The sequence below is a fragment of the Nipponia nippon genome, unplaced genomic scaffold (genome assembly GCF_047370975.1).
Source record: "Nipponia nippon isolate SJK-2023a ecotype South Korea unplaced genomic scaffold, ASM4737097v1 scaffold_4, whole genome shotgun sequence".
Lineage (NCBI taxonomy): Eukaryota > Metazoa > Chordata > Aves > Pelecaniformes > Threskiornithidae > Nipponia > Nipponia nippon.
Window position 1 is genome coordinate 5,381,959 of NW_028262358.1, and position 25,552 is coordinate 5,407,510.

The following is a 25,552-nucleotide window of genomic DNA, read 5'->3' on the forward strand; positions in this document are numbered from 1 at the left end:
TACATGGCAAGTCTATAGAAGGACTTAAAAAAAAATAAGCTTGTGTCAGCACTTCTAATGCTCAGAGTACTGTGATCCCTACATGACACAAACTGATATGCCTAAGTCCTGTCCCCCCAAATCCAACTGAAACTGGTACAGGTTATTGATAAGCCATAACAATTGCTACCTGTGACCTATAATATTTTCTTCACATATATAACAGATGAGATGCAGAGCGAGTCTGGGACAGGATCCACTTCACAGTTTGGAAGATAATTCAAAGGCAATAAAGAAAAACTCTCCATTTTGTTTTGACTTGGTTAGCAGCAGCAAACACACATTTCACCTCAGCTGGTAATACCTTCAATGAACGTGCTGACTTGTCACTGATCAACAGATGAGATTAAAGGCTTATCATTTGCATCTTGAATGAATGAGTTTACTAAGAACAGCTGTTCCTAGTAAGACACCAGAACCTTTAGTTTGAGCACCTAATGGGACTCCCGAAGGCAATGCCAAAGCACACATCTTCACTGGGGAAGCCATGTTACTTCTTTGCAGCCACCTCCCCACAAATAAAACAGGAATTAAAATAATCGGATTGAGAACTTTGTCTTGGTTCCTGTCAATAGATAAGCTCTGTGCATGCTCCAAGGAGTCATAAATAGATTTTAATTTTTTTAAGCATCGATAGAATAAGTTTGTCTCTGAAATTAAGTCTTTGGAGGGGTTTCCAGGTTAAAAAAAAAAAAAAAAAGGTATAAGATTCTGGGCGTTGTCTCTCAGCACTTTACAAGAAGTCTGTACCCATGTAACTAGTTTCAAGTTGTCTTTTCAGAGTGATTCGACTGGCTGCAGTGGAATGAGCCAAGTGAATTAAGACTGACTTATTTTGCTATGGGCAATCCTTTCAGGAAGACTCCCAACTGGTATCCCAGGTGGAGGTAGGGAGAAAAAGGCCAGTTCAGGTTCCCAGAGCATCCAGTGTCAGTCTCAGCCTTAGCCTTGAAAATTGTATAAATGATGTGAAAGCAGATCAGCTGCCTAGAGCTCCATATGGCTTAAACATCTGCTAAAAACTCACTAATGTCCTGGCTTTCTCCTTCACTTTCTGCTCTGACAAATATTTGAAGTTCCCAGAGAGGCTGACAGAAAAGCTGATGCCCCCCATTTACACCAGTAAACTCCTCTGGGTTACAGCAGATGCCTCCAGAAGCAGATAGATGAGACCACAGTGTAGTAGAACAATAGGAACAAGGATATTCAACAGAGATATTCACGCAGGTCCAGACTCCACAGCTTTTATACAAGGGTCACTACTTTTTTATAACAGCATTCTGCATTTAGGTTTTAAAACCAGTAAAGATATATCAGCAAAACAAATAAAACTGGAATAAGGACATTTATCCTGGCATAACTGAATCCACCTTGCTGAACCGTGGAGTTTTATCACTGAAACTATAAGGGTATGTGCAGAGAACACCCTAAAGTTGGCCTCAGTGGTAAAGCTATATATAAAGTCCCAATACCACAAGGTGCTTGCTTAGATGGACAGGGACTGCTTTAAAACCTTTACTTTAGGACACTTCACCTCTGTAGTATGCCTGGCTACTTCACTCCCACCACCCAAAAAACCACACATCCTTTCAACAAAATTAAATATTCTTGGTGCCGCAGCTTATAATTAGCAAAAACACTGAGGGGAAAACAAAATTGCAAAACCAAAATAAATCTAGCCAGCAGCACTTGGTAAAAGCTCTATATTTATTTAGCGTTCCCTTTGTTGGCAGTTAAATGCATACTATTATCAGGTAGTGTCAATATATGGTTTGCTTTATCAGTTCTGCCAGCTCTCTTTTCCTTCTTTTCCCCACTCTAAATTCCATTTTCCTCTTCAAGAGAGCAGGAAAAAACACACCAAGAAAGCAAACATGGACTCTGACTCTCACACAACATTTCCATCCCTTGAAATTCAACGTGCAGTTGTATATGATTGGGTTTCCGTTTGCACTTATTTTCTTGGCAAAGGCGAGCTTGGAGCTGGCTAGTGAAAAACCTCTCCTTTGCTCTATTTTGCCCACCTACTTGCCTTCAAAAGCCAAAAATCACAATCTGATGTACAAAGGGAACACTCAGTGGCTCCGAGTAGCCTGCCTTCTCCATTTATTTGCACTGTATGTACTCCCCTTGAGTCTAAGCATGCACATCAGTTCTCCTCCTTGTCTAGTCTTTCTGCTCTACTGACACGGCAGCATGACTGACACCGTCCATTGTCCACACCAAAATGAACAAACATGAAAGGACACCAGAAAGATGCCTCTATCCAACATTTTTAACTCAAGAGGGGAGAAGAATGGTCTTATTCTTGCCCTAATTCCTGACTGAAAATATGACCACAATGTGTCTGAAAATATGACCACAGCTTGTCCCTAATATAAATATCACTTGAGAGCTTAAAGCCACCTGGCCAAAGACCTTTTACAACTAAGGAACTAGAAATAGTTGTAAAAACTAAAAATGTAATAATAATCAATGGAACTACATGATATGTGCTGATATCAGCACAGAGAATCTGTGTACCATCATAAACTTGTACATTCTCACAGAGTAAGTTTTCCTTTCACAGACTGGAAGTAAGTTCTAGGAGAAGGGCACAGAGGAAGAGCTACATGCCAGCATCAGTCCTAACTTTAGTCAAATCTCTGTTGGTACTATTCACTGGATATCCTCCAATGCTACAGAAGACAATAGCAATCCTTCTTTTGCCATGCCCAGGTATTCACTTGGGCTCTAAACTCACATAACATCAAATAAAAATATTCACACTGGTCTGATTTCTGCTGCTCCCAAAGTCAGTCATAAAAGTGGATCAAATTGGAGGTAGAGGAACCCCACTTGGCAAAATCCCCTCTGTCTCTCATTAGGTATACTACAAGACATTATAAATATTCTTCACATAAACAGTGAATAATCTGCTTAGCAGTAATAGCAAGAAACACAAATACTTCCTTAGCCAAAGGCAGACTAATACTACGCTGGCAAACCCATGCTCCCCACCTTAGTTTGGGAATGGTTAAAACAGTATAAAAGTGTAACACAGTGGATAAAGTCTGTAGCACGCTGTACAGCCAAGAAGTAATATTTGAATTCATGCGGGGAAACATTTTTGTGTGTTGCGGAGACCAAAACTCAGCTTTAAAGCCCCATGGGAGAGCTGATCTGGAAACGCTGTATAATTCTGTCTTAGTTGCCTCATGGAGCTGGAGTACAAACAGGTGACGTATTGTGTATTCTGGACTTCTCTTTGGAAAACTGGGCTCTGAACCACAAACATTTGTACACAGTCTCACCCTCTCACCAGGGCCATCATCTGTTTAAAGAAAAAAGTGCAGGAAATTCAGTGTGACAAGAGAATCGCCACATTCATGATTTTTGCTACTTATTCTGATACTGGGTGGGCTTTTTCAAAAAAGAAAAAATAAAAGAAAGACCCAGCTCCTGGAATCTTGAGAATTTAAGTGTTCCTTTTCTTTTAGCTTCTAGTCCACAGAATTACAGAGAAAAAGATGGAAACATGAACCCTAAGTTATTTTTGCTTAGAAATATTTTAGTTTATAATGGTCTTTACTTTTAAAGCCTTGGTCATAATATTGCAAGGATCGATTTGTGATTTAAGAACCACTAGAAATAACAAGATTGTAGATCACTCCCCTGTATATTCCATAAGTTACAATCCAAATCACTAGAATTACCCAATCCACATATTATTTATTATGCAATATTTTTTCTGCCTGGAAAGAACTTCCATTTCTTTATCTGTGAAACTTTTCTTTTTTTAAATAAATACAATGAGAAAAAGAATCACTTCTAAAGACAAACATAATTCTCCTGGGGAATTCCCTGTTTGCTCGACTACTTTATACACTTAGACCAGCCAATGCAAACTGTCTTATATATAGTTGCCCTAGCGAGTACTGTGGATGTAATTTAAGTTAGAGGAGCACATTCGGTGCTGACAGTCCAGTTTTCATCTAGTTTTGTTTTCTCAGGGACATCTGCCCTGTGTGAATTGCAAGCCATACACAGTAAGAACACTTGTTTAAAGTAGAGAAGTTATCTACAGATTTTTAACATCTCCTGTGGCTCAGCAAACAAAGTAACTCTACGCTGGTAGCCTGGCATCCCCCTGGATTTTGCAGTTTGCATGAAGTATATTGCATCCTTCTCCAGAAAGTACCAAACTAATGACCTTGCCTGTTCATTCCTGTCCAGTAGTAGTTGGCAAGCGAGGAACACACTTCAGTGAGCAATGCTTTTTACTGATGACATTTTTACCCTTAAAGCTACTTTGTTTTTTTTTTTACATTAATTTAATTGACCAAATAAATCAATATGGGAACAAGAACATCAGTTTGCACGTTTCAGCAGAACGTCATAGTAAATGGGGACCTGTACATGCAGATCCAAGTAACATTAGAAACCAAAGCTAAGTCTGGAGATTCTCACATCATTCCTAAACTTTGTAAGAAACTCACAGCATTTAAAAACTAGTCAGCAAACCATTTCCCTTTATGAGTTAATTTTCTAGTAGTGTAATAAGGCTATTTTTTAAACTATGGAAAGGGAATCACAGGCTGTGTGCAAAGGTAGCTGATGTGAGCCACAGCCTATACGAGCCTATCTACGGCAGCAGTGTTCGCAGCATGCAGATAGTCTGCTTCACTTAGCTTTAACTCTGCTGTGCCATGGACTGATAGGGGTCAAGCTTGAGACAGCAGGAGCTGCAAAGAGTCTCTCCAGGTCTTGGGGCACAGATGAAGCTTTGTTGAGCAAACAGCTTCAGATGCTTTAAGACGTCCTTGTTCCAGAAGTGTTCCTTCAGAACAGTTCACTAGGGATTACTGACTTCTCCAATAGCTACAAGCAAGAATACCTGTCTACATCCCTTGCTTCTTTCCTAGGTGGATGGTGTGAGCTACAGGTTGATCTTGCCAGGTTTCAGTGCTATTTATCTCCTCCAGGCTGGCTGGATTAAAAATGACCCTGTGTGTATATCAAAGTCCCATTTTCACCTGGTCACACCAGCTTTAACAAGCTCTACCACTTACTGAAAGCCTCACTGCAATTGATTTGGGTTTTTTCCTACAAATCCTCTGGCATTTGAGAAAGATGGTTATCTGACCACTTTCACTTTTGAATCTCCAGCTTGAAACTAAAGTATATTCTCAAATTTATAGTGTATTTAGACGGGAGAAAAATCTCATGCTAATTTAGACCTGAACCCTGCAACCGCTTCCACATATGCTTGTCTTTACTAGCGCACCATTCCCTCGAATGAGTGGATTCCAGCAAGCTGGTGTCAGTGGCAGCAAGCTGAAGCCTGCTTCAGACTGTTTGCAGGATCAGGGCTTTCTCCTCCTGGAATGCATCACAGTAAAGGAGCACAGTTTTCAAATAAGGCATCTGCATACTGACACTCACTGGAGACTCTTAAATGCTTCTTTTATGTAACTAAAGGTCAAACTGAAACTCCAAATGTGGAATTTCTGACATCCAATTAAGTAGCCCACATTAAAAATTGGGCCAGTGTTTAATTATATCTGGAGAATACAAGAGTTCAGCTGAGACAATTCACACTCACCTCATGTGTTTCAGTGTTTTTGATGGTGGAACTGAATAAATATTCTCTTGCTCCACAGATGCACTGGATCAAGGTTTAGCTTGTTACGCATAAAAAATAAATCAGCTCATATTTCCTTGACTTCATTTTTCCAGCTTTGTCATTCTCTCTAGGAGCATACTGCACAGTCAAGCCAGGCATGGCTATGCATGTTAATAACCCTTGGAAAACTATGGATACTTCTGTGCAAAATCCTTTTTATTTTTTCCATATAAATAATCAAAGTGCACCTGGTGAAAGATACTTTTCTTTCTCTCTTTTTTTTTTATTAAAGTCTGTGTTTCAAAAACCCTAAGCGGAACCACAACTGTAGTGCTGCTTTTCAAATCAAAAGGACAGTACAGTCTTCACAGGATATGGCTCCCAGCCAGTTGTTTAATGCTTGTAGGTCAATATACAACCAACTCAGCTTCTGCTGCCTAATTGACAAACCACATATCAGGCACAGGAAGGTTAACAACTGCGCTTTCTTTCACCTACGATCATCTGTTGAGTCCCTGGGCCCTCAGCCTCTTTTTATTTTATCATTCACAAATATCTACTGTGAGCTCCCTCCAGGCACAACAGACTAACTGCATGCCTGGAAAAAAAAAAAGAGACCCCTGGTAAGCAGTGGGTGTCTGGTCACTCAGGAGCCAGGCTAGCTGTTCATCATGCTCCTTGATTTCAGTCTGCCAAAGAGGTTTAGACCCACTGCTCCCAGTGTAAATTATTTGTGGATGAATGAACCAGGAAGAATTTCCTCCAAAATGTTTTCGATTAATGGAGTCATGACACCAAATGCCAATGCATCACCAAACAGGCTTGATAAAATCCAGTAACCTACTCCAGCTTGTTTGTCAATTGTCTGTGTTTTAAGGCAAGTATCTTTCTGCAAAAACAAACGTTAAAAGTCTTCGCACAAAAATGTTCCCCAAAACACCAACAAAGAAGTAGCCTTCCTTTCATTATGTTTTTTCCTGGTATTATTCCCTGCCTGTTTAAAGGGAACAAACCTACTGACTGGTAAGGAAAGATTTCTGGAGGGGGGCACCTGAGAAGAGCAGAGAACACAAATATTGACAAGACCCAATGCCTGCTACTGCCCAGGAGAATCACCTGATTATTTCATTCCTTCTGCCCCCTCCACGTCATGGCAGTCACATACGAGGGCAATATACGGACAACGCCAGACCTCCATCCAACACTGCAATACCTTAGTATAATGGGGTATGCCTCAAACTAGATACACCAGCACTAAAGGGGCATGAGAAGCTACTAACATTATTCCAGTTAATATTCTTGTCTGCATTCTTGGGGATACTGCCCCTACTATATCATAATAGTAATACCTTGTACTTCATTTCAACAAAGCTGCAGCGAAGTCCAGTAACGTAAGCACAGAGGTTTCAGCTCTATCTGTGGCCATAAGATACTGTATAGTGACATAAAATGACCTCTATGCATGCTGCTTCCATTAACGCTGAATGGATAACTGTCATCTGGAAGAGAAATAACCCAGTGGAGACTCTTAACAGCTAGTTCTGAGTACAACCTGCATCCAGTGAATGCTGAGTTATGCCTTGTGTTGCAAAGACTTAATGATTCTTAGTCCCTCAGGGTTGAGTGCTGATTGTCTGAGTGGCTAAACCCTTATATTTATCCATGAGTTTGATGTGCACCTTCTTTGAAGGAGACACTGGGTAGTTTCATTAGCAGCACACACAGATGTTTCCAGCTGCTTTTATTAGCCAGGAGAGACATGCTGCTCAGCTGTTATTTTCAATGTTTCTAGGGGTTTCTGATCTTTGTTGTTTTTGATGGTGAGCTTCAGGTGTGAGGACTGTGCCCATCCGATAGTCTCAAAGTGATAGAATTACCTTCCCCATGTAGCTCCAACAGAGGATGTGGATAGTTTCTCAGAGATGCAGAGTTCGGGTCTGTAGTTCGATTAATCTAAGTGAAATAACCTTCCCAGTAAAGTCTGTGAAAAGTAGATCCCTCTTAGGCCTTTCTTGTTACTAGTGTTTGTACTACTGGAGGAAGAGATCAAAATGGCTCTGTACCATCCTTCCACCCACCAGTTTCAGGCAAAAACATTATTTTCTCACATTCAAAGGTCCTTGAAGAACAACATTTTGAGGCTATCGCCTTTCAGCAAGGACCTCCTTGTGTGCACAGAACAGGTGTGAACATGTGGCAAAGCAACAGCAGTAAAAAAAAAACATGTGGAATGAAGCAAAAGCAGATACAATACTGCAAAATCAGTCAAAACCAATAAATACTTGCATTCAAACATTTGCTGATAACTCGCAATATGCAGAACACAACAGATAGACAACAGAAGCTAGGCTTTGTGTCTAAGCTTTTACTTTACCTCAAGAGGCAAACCCTAGCCTGCTTGATGATCTCTCTGCTTCCCCCACAATTCCCATTTTTTCCTATAATACATAGAATTGTATCTTTAACAAGGTCAACACAGTACAAAGGGCACAGATACAGGAGTTCTAACTTCAGGTCACAATGATTTCTGGCAGGAAAATTACTTCAGCTTTGGAAACACAAATGTATCTTCAAAGATTTGAAGGCCAGTTGCTGTTTCTGCATGTTTGTTTCTTTTCCTTATGTGACATTGAGCAATGTGATTGCTCCTGTAAAGGGGGGAAAATTCCAGTATATCCATCATTTTGAGGGATTACAGTCAGCACCATTAATTTGTGAATGCAGCTCCAGTCTAAATTACACTTTCTCTTAGGGCACTCTGAAAGTGAAACTGAGCATGAGACTTGAAATTAAACTGGATTGGGAACAGAAAGCCTGGGAACCTTTCCTCTGTCCATAAGTCGCTGAAGCCGTTTTACTTTGCAACAGCACCGTATAATATATTTCCATTGACCTGGAAGAAGCAGCTCAATTTGTTTGAGTAGCCTGGAGAAATGGAATTGTTATGATTTACAAAGTTAAGCAAGAAGTTCTTTTTAGTTTGATGTTCAAAAGCCAGTTTTCACCTCCCTTAGTTTAATTTTTCAGCCTTCATATACTTCTGAGCAATTTCATTTGCATAAAGCTATGCTGGTTTTCTTCAGAATTAATCAGGTAGAACTGTCACATCTATTTCTGCACACATGCAGGGCCTAATACTTCTTTCCATCTTTGACATTTTTCACAGAACTGAGATTAAAAACCTGAAGTTTCATTTTTAAAATAAATTGCAGACAAGATTTTCAGAAGTGTCTGCATTTCTGCTCCCACTGAAATCAACACTCAAAAATTCAATTTTCCTTTTCTGTGACTGCAAGCAAAACCATAAAAATGTAAGCTGATGCACTGTTATCTTTTCTAGTCTGTAGATAGCTTGAAACAATATGTCTGAGGGACGTGAACTCCTGTCTGTCATCCTAGTGGAGTAAAACTGAAACCAGAAGATGACAGTCTGTGTCAACATCGTTAACTCTTCCACAGCTAAGGATGTCAGCAGAAATGCTCTGCTGAACTTCTGCAGTCTACCATTTTTTTTCCTCAGTGCCATAAAAAAACCTGCTAAAATCCTAATGTGTACCCAGTATCTGTCTGTACAACTCATTGGCAACAGTGGAGTAGTTCATACAATTTATAGCACAATGGGAACTGAAAATACAAAAGACAGCTGAGAGCAGTCGAGTTCTCCTAATCTCCAGAACACCTTCATAACGGCATCTTCCTCTGCCTTCTTCCTCCTCCAAAGAGAAAGTCCTCCTTGCTGCCACCATACCCCAGCCTGATGCGTGGGCTGTGCACAAGGTCCTACAGGAGAAAGCATGCTTCGGAGACCACAAAAACCTTATTCCCTACCAATACCAAACTCTCACACCAGACAGGACATAAAAATAACTGCAAGACATTTATTTGAAGCTCTTTCATTTTAAACCAGGTTTACCAACTGATGGAAGCATAAGATGGGGGGGGGGGGGGGGGGCAGATGCTGAGGTTGCCAATAATGGATGCAAAACTGTTGTGCTGGGAAGGTACCACTTCCACTAAGGACAATAGAGCTCTAACCCACTCTATTAAGCAGCTGAGCAAGAATTCTTGATGCTCTTCTTAAAAAATTACATAGTTGCTAGTTGGACTACGTAAAGCCACAGCTTTATCCTCAGATGTACTCTCCCTAGCATTTCAGAAGTTCACAGGCTATAAATACAATTACATGAGTATACTTCTTCCTCTATTTGGAAAGAAAAATTTGTATTGCTAAACTGCCTTGTTCTCAAGTTGCCCAGCAGACTCTTATGCCACTCTTGCTGCCTCTTACTCAGCTGACACGGTGCCACAATGGTAGCATTAGAAAGGTTTCTGCTGTCGTACTAAAAATAATTTCACAACCCCAGTCCAGGCAGATTTACAAGCAGTTAACAGTCTGATAATTTCAGTGGATCACATGTTTGGTAGGATTTTGGAAACATAATCTATTTGTTTTCATTTTAGTTTTTTTCCTCTTTTTTTCTATCATTTACTCTCGCCAACAAGTCTGTTGAAATGTAAAGCAAATCTATTTTATGTACTGTTATAGCTTTTTCAAACCACAGCCATCAAGTAAATATTTGCAGATATTCTGTGGTTTAATTAATTGGCTATGGTCTGCTCCAAGTGTGTGCATAATGTTGGTCTATTTGCAGAAGAACACCACTAAGGAATGCCTCTGTTTGTTTCTTCTCTTTCGTGTATGTAATATTTGCCATTACCTGGTATATCAGATTAGGAGTGTTATACGAATATACTGATTCTGGCAATGAAGTTTGGAAGTAACTGTGTAGATCCTGTTCATCATGTTTCTATGGTTATTCATAAATATTATGGCCAACCTCAGTCAATATATGCCATTTGCAAATGAAATATATTTTTTTAAAAATTGCTGAAAGCTGTTTTCTTTCAAAACTCATTTCAGAGTACTCAGAGAAATTCAGTCGACTTTTTATTAATGTCATTTAAAGGATGCCCAATGCAAACACAGTTATTCAGTGCCAGTGTTTTCATATTTGGACCAGTACACCACTTCTACACATTGTTTGCCTCTACACTGAGTTTGTACAGGAGGACAAGTGGAAGGAGCGGAAAGGCTGCTAAAATGAAATTTAAAATAACCAAAAGGTCGTTTGGCAGTTTCCTTTGGCAATTTTTCTTAGTGGACTGCCTGGAAAATTAAAGGAAACCTGATCTGCAACTCCAGTGGAAACCACTTGTCATCTATTGTCCAGGTATGAGAAATGTTACTTGTACTCTTCCACACATGCTGCAAGTAGCAATCCAGCGGAATGCTTTGCGGGGACCAGAAGGTCACTAGAGACCAAATGCAATCATCTACTCTGGCTTCCTGGATAACACAAGCCATCGAATTTCGAAGCCTATAACTCCTGCTACAGCAACAAACATCGTCATCAGAAAGACATCCATTCTTGATTTAAAGACTCCCAGTGATGGAGATCCACTATGTTCCTGGATAAATTTTTCCAAACTTGTTAAACAACCTCACTGTTAAAAATGCAGCCTTATTCCTACTTTGAATGGATCCTCCTTCTTTTATTTGTTGGCTCTTTTTATTCCTTCATCTGTCAGAGTAGAGAAAACTCCATAATTACAATCTTTTGACTGTTAGAAAATTGTACACTGTGAACAAGGCACTTGTCCTCAATAAAGCATAGAGCCTGAACTTCTTTCATCTTTTGATGCAAAGGACTGTTAATTATTTACTCTACTTTATCTTTCCCTTTAAATAGTCCATGTATGGAAATAGTCTCTATACAGAGACTATGTCATGCTTTACCGCAAGGATAGCTGATATCTGGTTTAGTCTTTCCAGCCCTATTAATATTATTTTAAGAGTCAAGAACCCCTCCATATGCCTTCACCTCCATCCATCATACCTTCCAACATAACTGAAGTAGATAAAATACCAATATGAATAGTCAGCATGAAAGTCTCATTCATAGATATCAGAATGATATGAGACTTGCAAACATTTGATCCTACTTCCAGGAGACTTCACTCAATGCAGGAACACCCACAATCTACTTCATACTCTGTATCCCATCCTGTTTAGGAATTAAAATTGCAAAAGCAAGAAGTGACTGTTCATTTTCCCAACCTTTTGGACAGGAATAGAGTTGAGCAGTAAAATAAATTTCTTGGAAAATCTCCATCTCTTTTCTTTTGTTTGTGAGTAGCTTGAGATATTCTCAGATTTATTTGAAAGGACTTGTGAACTTCTTTGCCATTTCCCTCCCAAAATAACTTAAGAGAAGTTTGCTGTTAACATTTCATTATTTAATTTAGGACACTGCATTGTGTAAGCTGTTTACAAAAATTAGTCATTACTTTTTCTGTCCCATGATTGGTAACTTACACTAGATCTGTGAAGGTCAAATTAGGAACTTTACACAGAAATAAGAAATGTTTCAGCCAGTGCTTTAGTAGTCACACATAAAACGGTCTTCTTGTGAACGTTACAGAATAAGTATCACAGGAGAAGAGATCAGACAGCACGTTTTGGTGTGGGACCGTAAGTTCAGGATGGAAAGAGGCAAGCAGTAGAGCTGCATATGCAGCTGCTAAACAAATTAAATCCTGCTTCTTCAAGCACCTTCCTGGTTGCTGCATCATATATTGTTAATTACACTGTAAATACTCTTGCTCCTTCATGCACACTCAAGAAAAATAGATGCAAAGGCATTGTGAACAGGCCTGAATTGGAAGTCAGCCTTGTACTACCTGCTCGGGAGTGGAGAACGGGGTCAGGATGTGGACAGCCAGCTGGCACTTTCTGGAGTAGCATTTAGACTGACCTTAGACTTATTTAGTAACACTTTGATAACTGGCACCTCTAGGACCAAGGGAACAGAGCCATGAATTACAGCCACTTGCTTCTCCTTCCTAAGAGTTTGTAAATTGAGGATGTCACCCCGTATTTCTTATGTAAAAGCATCCTTTAAAGAGAACATTCTTTCTACATTTAGAGCTTATTCTGGAACTCTCTTAACTGGTGCCTGAATACAGTTCAAATCTAGTCCCAATGCTGACATTTGTGCATGCTTCTATTCAGTATTTTCTCAGGCAAAACTCCATTGGCTTTGCGAAGGGATTTGCTTGAGCAAGAACATCAGGTTTGACCTTTCAATTGCACAGTGACAATTAATAACAGCTCAAAACAGAGATTTTTTCTCTTTTTTTTGAAACACAATACAAAAAATCCAGTCTATTACAGAATGTTTGCTGCCACTGAAGCTCTCTTCTCCCAAAACTAACAGAAATAAACTGTTTTTTTTCCAAAGCTGCTTCATCATCCCTTGGAGAACCTCTACAGAGTTCAAGAGTTATTAAATCAGCACCTTTCCAAGTGCCCATGCTTCCATCAAATTCAGCAGCACAGTCAGAACTCTCTAATTCCTATATATGTAAATGCAGCCTAAACCAGCTATACACACAAATACTTCTGTGGCAGAGTGGGAGTGAGAGCTCCGCTCTCATCCAGTCCTCTATCCGTTAGTAAATGTTTTTTTCCCCTTTCGACCTTAAGACAAGCAAAGGAGATGGTGCGGTTTGGAGTCCAGTCTAATTTATCTCCTCCATAAATCTTGTGAATTGCTATCTAAACAACTGTTCTATAAAGCAAACCCTTTGACTAATTGGTCCCATGTGTCATAGGGCCAGGTCAGATAGGTATCTCTTCACTTATTCCATGAATGTGAGAGAGAGGTCAGCATAAATTTAATGTCAAATCTATGTTTGTTTAATTAGACTATTAACTACATGTGACAACAAAACCTGCCACTGAAAGGAGGAAGGTGACTTTATATTGCGGAGGAGACCAGGTGAGTAACTAAGTTTATGAGCTAGTCCATCATTTCATTCCATTCATTCATCCATTCACACTTTTTTATTTTTGATTTCTGACATTTAAGTCAGAACTCCGCTTTCCAAAACAGCCTGAAGCTCCCTCATCTTTCCAGTGGCTGGAGAAGAAATACTGAAGTATGCCCAGATCACCCAGCTTAGCCCAGTGTTTGCCTATGCAGTTGAACAGGAGGCACTTTACCTTCTCTTTCAGACTTGCCTGCTCTTGAGGCCTGGGTAAAATCTTGGACCCCTGGAAGACAAAAATTCCCACTAATTTCATCAGAACCAAGGTTTCCCTCCTCATACGTCCTAGCTAAGAAAAGGAAGCCTAGAAAAGCAGCAGTTCTGAGTTGGGGTTGGTTGTTGTTTGGTTTTTTTTTTCTACAGACAGGTAAAACAGTATAACTGTTGTCACTTAGAGGCATTAGAAGTCTTAATTTTGGAGCCTGCCTCTTTTACCAAAAACACTGCCAGGCAGACTGGAAGCTGTAGCCTAACAACAAGGAACAGTAAATCATGAATTTAGATCAACTACTCCAGGCACCACTTGTTGGCTTTGGAGAAAAAAGTTGCCCACATGCTGCTTAGGTCAGTACTAGAGTTGTGCTGCATCGCGAGTTAATTATGGAGTGCAATGCTGTATGAAAGGGCAGATCTCTTCCAGGTTTCTTGCTTTGAGTTATCTGTTCTGTGTACATTTCACCAGAAACAATCTCATGTTTTAACATTCCTGTTAGTTCTAACGCAGTGCTTGTACAAGTGTGACATGCCCCTCCTGATTTGCCTTGCAGATCGATGGGAATTGCCCATTACCTCCCTAGCTTGCTAATATTTTCTTTAGAGTGTGGAGAAACCTCAGATGAGAACTCTATTCGTGCTTGGATCTATTCCCTTGAGATGCATGCTACATTACTCGGGAAAGAAATCTGAACCTGTAGACAAAGTGCTGTCCAACACCTCAAGTACTGGTGGTAAAATACCTGGTTCTGCTGGTTAATGCTATTTACTTGATCTCTTTCTTTTATGGTACCACATTTCGGTAGCACCTGAGTACCCTCATGCATAAAATTGACCGAAATTGAGAGCACACACAGCGTCCATAGAAGACAGGTTCCCATCTGCCCTGTCTTTGGTAGTTAAGATCTCTGCTTTGACATAATTTTTTCCCAAGTGCATTGATTTGTGATTTTAAGATCAATTTATTTCATGGCTTTTTGTTGTAATTTACTATGAGGTAGACTGAGTTTTGACAGGGTTGAGATAGGACACTGTCACTATTGTGTTACTTTCACAACCTTTTCAAGGAGGAAGATTTTGTAGTGTTTCCCACGGATGGTCAGACCCTTCACTGCCTTTGGAAGACCTTGCATGGTCAGATCCTTTTGCCAAATAACAGTTTATTCTTCAGCTCTCTCCACAGTTCCACAGGAATGAAGCTATAATTGTCTTTATTAGCTTCAAAATGAGCCATGTGGGCCCACAACTTAAAATAGAGATGGTTGTTCCCTATTTTGCTGAACATCACTTAAAGTAGCTACCAATGAACAGACCACCTCTGTGTACATACTTAACTGTGCCAGCACCTAGCACAAAAGAGCTTTAGATATCATATCCTCTAGTTACTTCTGTAATGACATTGTTAATATTTTTCAAATCTGATAAATATAATTTGGTAATTTCTATCTCCTTCTGCAATTGTTTTAGACCACGCTGCATTACAACAGCTAGCTGACAGGGGAAGAAAAGGGTTTTTTAGTGCTAACAAATGTTATGGTGAGGATAGGCTCACTGGACTGACGGAGTTATAGAAAACGTAGAGTGCCTAAAATACTGCTAAATCAAAATCCAGTCTGAAATTTTCTTCTGTCCTCTTCTTTCCATTCCAGACTATGTTCATCTTTATGCTTGCTGTCATACTATCTTTTAATCTTTTACCAGTTCACTGTAAATCTTGATATCATTATAACAACAGAACTGAATCACGCTAAGGCATACATCTTGACAGGACTGAAAGCTGCAAAACAGGAAATCTTTACGATAAGTCCATAGCTCAGAAACTATCACACAGAGGCCCTAATAACTACTGAGCTGTAGAATTACCAGTTTTGCCAAAAGCAACAGATTTCCTTCTGATCTCAGAGCAACTGTTTCCACACAAATCACATGTGGAGACATTTTATAGGGGTTATGTTATCTATGCCTCTTCTGTTTTCTCCTTGCATAGATTCTTGTATTTTGACACTACTTCTCCTCCCATATAAATGACCTTGTAAATTAAATTTATGGCTTCACAACTGGGGTCAGATCAGTACAGTTTGTTCTAGTTTGGAATATAGAATAGGAAGGAGCATTCTTAATGGGTTTAGGACAGATGTTACTGCTTGGGAATGGAAACAGACTCCACCAATCACTAGAACAACAAACTGGGAATTGGGAATCCCTTGTTTCATCTTGGCTGGCTGTGTGAACAAATCGTTAAGTCTTTCTGTGGCTCCAGTTCACCCATCAATAAAGAGGAAATTTGATCATTCCTGTCTACTTCAGAGAGAACTGATCTGCATTAAGCACTGACACATCGACACCAAAATAACTATAAACACATAAATCTAGGTCTCAGTGGTAAATGGTAAAAGTTAAATCAACTCACTGTCCAGGAGAATGACTCCGAGCCCAACACTCCTATCATACTCTGAGCATGTTAATTCTTACCCATGCAGTACTTACCAGATACATCTTTAGAGCTGGCAGGCACTTAGCTTTATTACCGTATGCATAGTATGCTTTATCCATTTCCTACAGTAAACACAATGAATGCTGCAGATACCATGGGTATTGTTCACTGTCAGAAATGGGAAAACAGTTCTAATAACAGATCATGGCAACCACTGTACATTTGTGGGTCTGTAAAGGCTTCAGGAGAATGGACAGAACATTTGTCCAACTCTTCCTGAAAAGATGACTTGCCAGGCTTTAAATTTCCATCACTTCACCACTTCAAGATGCCTAATTTCATATATTGCTGTTGGGTGTATACACTATTCATCACTGGAAAGTTATAAAACAATCAAATGAAGTATAGTACAGTATAGTAGAAGTATAGTCACTATGCAGAGAGAAATGTTGAAATAGAGGGAGCAGGAGAAGTCAAGACCCACTAACAAATTTGGGTGAAGAACTCAATAGACAAAAACTGCACAGGCAGTTTTGTCACTGCTAGTGACAAATCATGATTATGGCAGCTTCATAAAAAGCTGAAGATGTTTTTTTCTCTGCATCTTTCCCACCCCTGTTCCCACCCCAGACTATTGCAGCATTTTGGCTGCCATTTTCCTGCTAAAGGAGGCAAAGTTTAGTAAGCAGGACACAAGACCAGGAGTCAGCACACTTGGGCTTTACTCTTGGCTATGCCAGTGACCTGCTGTTTGACCTTTTCTGTCACGCTGTGGAAACAAATAGCACCTTTGTGTGTCTTTATTTCTGTTCCTACGCTTTGCAAGTCCTATGAGCAGAGCTGTCCCTACATGTGCAGGGTGTAATGCATAACAAATGCCCAGTCTTGGTCAGAACCTTGACATCCTCAAATACAAAATAAACCAAGTAATTGTTACTAAATATCAAAAAATGCACTCTCAGAGAAACCAAACGGTTGGCAGAGAAGCCTGTACAGAAGTGTCATTCTTTCCATTTTCACTTCCTCTCTTTCGTTCAACTTTCAACTTTATATGTTAATCTTACAAATATTCATGCAAAAAGTAAGAGTCATTCATTGCTCATCTTTCAGGCCTAATACTGGTGCATTCCTTACTCAGGTAGTCTATCCACTTTCTAAATTAATAGTTGCTTTTTTGAAGACCCCATCATGGCCGGACTCCGGGATCTATTGAAAACTATATCCAAATGAGCAGGCTTGAGACCTTCTATAGAGCAGAGTGTGGAGTAGCAGCACTAACACCCTGATCCTTAGACTCTACTTTACAGTTCACTCTTGGTTAAAGCTGCACTAGAAACAAGTAGGGCTGAAGGCGTCTGAAAACATACTGTTCCTCAGCAGTGAGGTCATCTCTTATATTCAGTCAGCTAGTAGGTAAATTGTATAACAGGATAATCCAAGTTGAAACAGTCAAACTGCCAAGGATTATGAATTCTTTGTTTTGCTTTGGAAACAAATGCACAGTAGAGACTAGAGTCACAGTGCAAGGAAGACATAACAAAGGCTTTGTTTGTTAGGGGATGGAACCACTGCTCTCTGGTCAGGGATGAGGTTGGCTGATGTGTTTTCCATAATAGTCAATTGAACAATCTCAGCACTCAATCCTGGCCAACTAGTAATCTGTTGAATTTATTACATTTGGGTTTTTAAATTAAAATTACCATCTGTAACTCATGTGTGGTAAACAGCACAGAACATGTGACAAGAGAAAAAAAGCACCTCATGAAAAGGTGGGCAAATTCCACTTGGTTTGAGAAGCCCAGAGAACTACGACACTGCACATCGAACATTTTCTTGCTGAGCAAAAAGCAGAACTGAGGTTATTTGCTAAAAACCCCTCTGTTCACCTCAGTAATGGTCTGTGCAGCCCAGGTCTGGAAATGTAGTTGGTTTGACCAAAGTGATACTATCAACTGAGCAAAGCCAAATTTCATAGGAAAAATGCCATGGTAGCCAGAAATAATACACATACACAGACAGAAGAAAATCCCAGCTTGGGTTTGGGGTTTTTTTGTTTTGTTTTGTTTTGAAGATTTCTGCTCTCACAATCATAAATATTCTCAGGACAACGAAAGTTGATTCAATATTGCAGCTACACGGGTGAAATCCCGGGCCACTAAACACAGGGTATTTGGACTTCCGCAGGCCCACTGTGTCACCCAGCATTCCTGGTTGATAACGCTGCTGGTGGTGACTCTATGGTCTAATTCGTATCATTTCAAACAAGGCTGAGGGCTTAAACCTTTTTTCTCTTTCATTACAACTCTTACAAAAGTGCTCTCTTCAGAAAAGCAGTCTTCTGAAAACAGCAAGTCCATTCATCTCCAGTTGAATAAACCCACAACGTATGAATGCCAGTTGGTTACCCGCTTCATGGTTTCAGTTTGACTTGTGCCAAACCATGTGTTTGACACGATTTCTGCACAGAAATGGAAATGGGTCTGGGCTTAGTGGAAACATGTCACACTGTACATGCACACAGGGTGCAAATTACCTGCAAAATGATGCTGGGTAAAACTGGCCTAAAAAGAATGTTCTGCGAACAAGTCTGTTTCCAGCAATGCTTTTTTATTAACCTTCTTTTGTCCAAGTGTATGCAAATCCTATGGGTGAATATTTGAATTCTTTTTCTAATGAGGGTATCATACAACAAGCGATCCTGTCTTACTGATCCCAGGAAGTCATAAGAGTCTTAGGAGCTACCCAGTTAGGGTCTTCTACCCCTCCCATAGTATCATTGCTTCCAGTTCATATTTCTTAGCACAAATAAAAACAAATAGAGTGGGACCCCAGACGTGGTAGGTGCTGTACAGAGAGAGTCCATGCTTACAGTCCCCTGTGTAAAAATGAAGCACTGACTAAGAACTGGTGATAAAGTCTCCTCATACAGTCAAAAGAGATGGGCACATTCAAATGACAACTCATCCCATCCATGGGATGGGATGGGATGGCTCTGCAGGTGCTCATCTCTCTTTGCTCTCTAGGAAGAGAGTAACTTAGACAAAAAGGTTAAGGTTTTTAGTTTTTAGGATTTTAGTGATGACTAGTGCCAGATAAGAAAAATCCCATGTTTAAGGCTAACAAAAGAAGACTTCCTATCCTCATTTTGCAAATGAGAACAAATGAGGCTAAAAAAATTATCAGTCACTTGCTCAAGGTCACATAAAAGGTTACTAGAAAAGCTAGAAGTTAAAACTCAGATTTTTTTTAGTTCAGCCCTTCCTTCCTCATGGTGAAGTAGGCAGGAAAAAGGTTCTCACTGCTTTCCAATAAACAGCAGTGGAAGTACATAACTGACTTATTTCACACTTTCTGCTTCCTATCCATTTCTCTGTGAGAAGAACACTGTCCCTGTTGCTGCTTTCTTTCTTCCTGACCTAAGTCAAAGACATAGAAATTTAGGCCACTTTTTCTGTTTCCTTGGCATTTATTCCTAGAGACATTGTTTATGTTGTTAATTTCACTATAGCCTGATTCTGCAACTCAGATCGGTGCAAGACTTGCAACCAACTTGAATGAATTCAATATACAGTCTTAGACATAAGATTTCTGTTGTCTTTTTGTGTTGAAACACTTATCAGAGTTTTCAGGGGAGGGGGCTGTTAAGGTTTTTTCCAAGCCTATAATGTGAACATAATCTTTCATACAAGATTTCAGTTTTATTGACTCCCACTTGACAAATTAGAGATCTGATTGATCTTCGTTCTTTTCAGATCTAGGACTAACAGAAATCGAAATAATTTTAAAACATCATGCTGCTTCTATCTGTTCAGCTGAGGCATTAACACAAAGAGAGCAGGAGCAGAAGGACCTTTGCAGAACAGTCTCTGAACAAGCACTCGCTTCACTATCTGGAGACCATGAGCAAAGTTATTTTTAATGGTGAATTATTACAAATAAAATGGCACCTAAACCTGACCATTTGGCAAACAGAGCATCAGTAACACAAGTACTCATGAAATTACTGAACTGGTGTTGACACCACCAGTTACTGGTAACAAAACTAAGCAGAAAAGAATACATTTCTCAGTTTTTTCAAAAACCTACCTACTTGCTTAGGCAGGCCATCCAAAGACTGTTAGAAGCAAGATCGGAATTTCTACTTTAAGACATCAATCCACAACATCCCAGGCTTCCATTCTCACACCAAATTTCACACAGATTGGGAGACCCTCAAGGCTTACAACAGCCATGAACGCTGCAGCAGATTCAGAGGAACTCTGGTGAAAAGAGCATTGCACAAACATCAGAATCACTGCAGGCTGCTACATTTGACATTCACAATGGCAGGAAAAGCCTGTGAGTTTAGCTTTATGAGGAAGTGGCCTACATCAACACCAAACCTAGTTTTGATTCTGTCCTTTAGGACTTGAAAGCCATTTAAAAATAAAATTAGATCAATTTGGCCATTTAAATGTGAGATATTTTTCCTGTTTAAAAAGAAATATTTATCCAATAATGACAAATCCATACTGAAGCCTAAACTCAAAAAATTATTAAAATATTTTAAATTACATTTTTAAACAATATTAAGAGATACATGTATTTATTGTCAAACCCATATAGAAAGTAAAAGCACTGAGTAGACTGATGTCACTGTAACCAACACTTACTGAACTGAGAGCTAACTTCTGATAGCAGGACCTTTTCCATAAAAAATAGAAGAAATCTTTTCCTAATTCTTGTCTGTTTAATCAGTTCTCTAAAATGACTGGTTCATTCAGCATTGGTAAAGAGATTGGGATTTGAAAAAGAAGGAAAGTCTCTTTTCCTCTTATACTCCCTGCATGAACAGGAAAGTTTGGTTTCCTCTTAGCTATAAATAAAAGACAGTTATGAGAGGATGATGCCTAATAATTCCGAAATGTTGAAGAACATGATAACCAGAAGCTGACCTTTTAATTTCTTTATTTTTGTGTTTAACAGGTTAGTTTTACATGCAAAATATCTTCAGATATTTTTTTCCCTATATAATCAGAAACATTAAGATATTTTAAACAACTAACAAAACACTTTGGCGGTCTTTTTGTGCATTATAGTTTAATTCCAAATTTTATCTAAATACAGTCCGAGATGATGAACAAGCAAATAATAGGTAGCTAGTAAAATGAAATATATTCTTCATCTTTTTCTAGCAAAATTCAAATTCTAGCAAATTTTGATAGTTAAGAGTCCTAATGTTTTGTTACTTAATTTCTTAAATATACAGATAGGGATAGAATCATAGAATCGTTAAGGTTGGAAAAGACCCTTAAGATCATCGAATCGAACCAATCATAGTATAGCAAAAAAGGTCAGGACCAAGGAAAAATTTTAGCAGAAATATACCAGTGAACATCAAATTTTCAAAGATTTTGAAGTAGATGTAAAACAAGGCTGAAGTGGATTATTCAATAGGTTGTTTATATCAGGACCTCATCATTGATCATATTTAAAAACAGAAAGGATATCTTTGCCTCCCACTGCTTTTCCAGCAAGCAGTATGGACTTTCAGGTGCACAGCAGCATTTTTCTGCCTTCTCAACTCCGCAGAGGTAGCAGAGTACATACAGGTTCCCAAAACAGAACCATGTGGAGAAAATACAGTTCGAGAGGCATCCTAGCAGCAGGCTCCTGCTCTACACATCTTTTTCTCACTCCATGTCTGGTGTTGTTTGATCACGTGTACTTCAGCCAGTTCTCCTTCCACTCTCATAAACCTAAAGATTCTCCCTTGTTTATCACGTCGTTTCTAACATCCCCCCTGCACCAATCACTCCCAGTCTCAGGGAACTCTCAGTGGGAGTCAGAGGAAAGTTTTTATAGCCTCTGCCAAGATTTCAGATTATTTGGCATGAAGAATATGTGCCCTACTGCCCACAATGTTCACTACCATCCAGTGCTGTGGACTCACCTTAAAAGACATAACTAAGAGCCGAGGACCACATAGAGTTTGGGGAGGGAGAACACGGTAGCTAGGCTGTTACTTGTATTTAGCTGCTAGCAGGCTATGTGGAGCAGAGAGAGTTACAAAGATTGACATTTGTGTTTTTAAGTTGACATTAACATAATGGAAATGGTGTGTAACTCCCATCTCCCCAGCCATCAAGGGTCTGTCAGCCTTAGTCAGTGTCCCAACGCCCTCTCACTCATCCTCCGTCAAGTAAATGAGTCGTTATGCATCTGACGTTTCTTCCAGAGGCAAGCCCAGCAGGGTCCTCCTTCCCTCTAACTTGCCATCATCCAGAGTTTTGTGTTTTAGTAACCTGAAACATCCTGTAAAATCTATCAGGATTTGTTTCCAGTATAGAAGCACTTGTACTTGATCCAAGCTAGTCAAATGTTCTTCAGATACTAAGCCCCAGGGTTTAAGTGAGCACACCCAACATATTAAGCAAAAATGACCTTCTTAGTGTGGCTACTATATCCTCCTTTTTGACCCCTTTTGACACCATTTTGGCTGAGACAAGACAGAGAGTTAAAGCCATTGTGAATGGGCCAAAAATAATATAGTAAGTGTGTCTCTGATGTCACCAGAATGTTATATCCTAAGAGAAAAAAAAGCTGGGTTTAGATGGAACTGGACATTTTTTACGTACTAGTAAAACAGGCTCTTTAATAGATAACATTTTGTTTTCAAACTCATATTTCAGTCTTTCCCAATGGAATTTGTAACCAAATTAAGGGTTTTAGGAGCTCATATTATAGTCAAACACAAGTCTGAACTTACAAGTCATGTATGACCTGGCAGTCAAGAGGTTATGGTGAGTAAGAAGGTAGACCACAGAAAACCAAAGAACAGGAAACTTTCAGTCTAGTGTTGATGGAAAAGGTTTGGATTAGATGGATGCAGTACTGAATAACTTACTTCAAAGCAAACAGCTCTAACAGAAGTTTCTGACCCTTTTATAGAGGAAACACTGAAGATGTATGATGTAAGAATTCCGAAGTGCACATGTTAAGCTGCAAAGTCTTATTTTGAGTTATACACAGCAAGATCTGTGTTTACGCAGCTATACAGAGTGACTTCCCCTTCTTCCATTCACAGGCTCCATCGACTGACTGACTTCCTTAATTTCAAAAATCAGTATTTATTATTCCATGAAAGTTGGTTTAGTGCTCAGCTTGTTCATATGCCCAGATAATTTAATGGAATTTCTGGAGAGCCCCGGATGTACGATACTTAAACAATGCATTTCAGTCCTCTACTCTTTCTGTGCAGCCATAAAAAGAACTTCTTTTTCCACTAGTGACAATTCCAGAGACATCCAGATGCTGACAATTTAAAAAATGGCAAGCATTTCAGTAGAATTAAAATCAATTCAATCCAACTTTTCCCCATTCTTCGGGAGGGGCCTTAAAATTGGAACAGCACACATAAGCATGAACTTCTGTCGCTGACAGATATTAAGGGGCAATAAATGAAATGACTTAGAAATGTATGTTCCCAAAGCCAGTTCTAAGACTGTATGAGGTTGTGTTGCCTTAGCTTCAGTATAGTCTTGTATTCAGGTGAATAGGAGCTTAATTTTACTTCTTCCCACTAAAATCCAACACAACTTGTCAATGAAGAACTTATAGTAAAAGGAGGCTAGGCTAATAAGAGGAGCTGATTTTCTTGACGAACTTAGGCTTGATTAAATTTCTGAAAATATAATGGAATATGAATAACAAATTTAAACTTTGACCGAGGTTAGCTCTTTAATTTCCATTGGAATAAAAGCAAACAGATGTCTCTAGAGTAAAATGAACAAAATAAAAAAAAATATTTTAAAATTGGACAAAAAGTCCAATTCTCACTAGGGAAGCTGTACATGCAGTTCCCATTCATATTAATTGTAAGCATTTGTCTAGGAAAACATGTGTGATCAGTTGCTACAGCTCAGCTGACGACTGGCAACTTGATGACGTGCTTGAGGCCAAAATCTAGCTAGAGGCAGCCTCTTGTGCTGGCTGACAGAGCTGCCTGATGTTTAAAAGGATGTTAATGTCAATTAATATTGAGGGTGTTCAGGTTAAAGAACAAATAGTAAAAATGAAAGCTGATAAAACTCAAGATACATTCATTTCAGGGAGGAGAGTCTTCCCCACCCTTTCTGTTTTGGGCAAACCTGCTCTGATTACTGGTAAGGCTTCTCATGACAACGATGTAAGAATCCCAGGTCTGCTCTCTCTTTAAGGTAGGAACGAACTACTTGAATTCAAAGAATCTAGTCCTATCTAAATCCAGATGAATATCAAAAAGTGACATTTCAGTCACTCCCAGAAAGTTCAGACTAACACATATTAACAAATCTGGGGACCAGGGGAAGGCAAAAAAGGCTTATGCAATGCCTTGACCGAGTCAATATTACTATTTAACTTACGCGCTCATAACAAAACTCGGCCAAAAGCCCAAACCACTAAATGGCCAGATTCTCTTCTGGTGTGAATCAGTATAGCTCAAACATATATACTGACTGTATGCTTTTTAAAATAACAACTCAGGTACATGGCATTTGGATCTGATTCCTTATTCCAGGCAGTTATTAGATTCATGTTACCACACACTTACAATAATATTTTTTTTTATTTTAAAAATATCACAACATTTTGGCCCAAGTGAAAAAAGAAAAAAACCTTTTTTTATTTTAAAACCTCCGTGCTATTTTTCTGGTCGTAACTTTGTGGTTTTCTGACATGACATTTATTCCTAGATATCAGATGTTAAGAAATATCAGATCATGTTAAGAGGCAAATTAACTTTATCTTCTTCCCAGATCTGGATCACCTGACCTGGGCCACAATTACTAAAGCTAATATCCTGTTCTATCATAAAGGTCAGTATTTGCTGATTCCACTGATTTTTGCCATACTCAGCCTACAAAGCTTGCTTTAAAATCTCTGAGAAAACACACGGTTTGTTTGGAAACATGTAGAAATAGCATACTTGGGTGTCACTTCTCTGAACCTAATTTATAGATTAATTTAAATATTCTGGACTTGTTCTTGCTCAAAATCCTTCCTCATCAGAGCACAGCAATAGCGCAGGAGGCCATGGAGTGGGAGAGACAGTGAGACCAACACCATGGTGCACTATGGTGCAACTGAGCTGCTGGGAGCAACACAGGGTTACTGTTTGGAGGAGGGAAAGTTTAGAACAGAAAGGGAATGGAGGGCAGCCTGGAACAGAGATCGGTGTCAAGGGGGAATCCTGCTGCGAGGAATTTACTGAGCCCAGAAACTGTCTCTGTTTTTATTGCTATTTATAAATAAATGATGGTAATTTTTAAAACTTTCCTTCCACAGCAAAATCCCAAGGTCATGGGAATCACCAATGCCACAAACAGATGATTGAGATGAAGATATGAAAA

The 25,552-nt window shown here is 39.3% G+C and overlaps 1 protein-coding gene across 2 annotated transcripts in view; it reads right to left on the minus strand.

The window, feature by feature from the left end:
• Positions 1-25,552, minus strand: part of HAO1 (hydroxyacid oxidase 1) — an 89,705-nt gene that overhangs the window by 14,243 nt on the left and 49,910 nt on the right. The window lies entirely within an intron of this gene.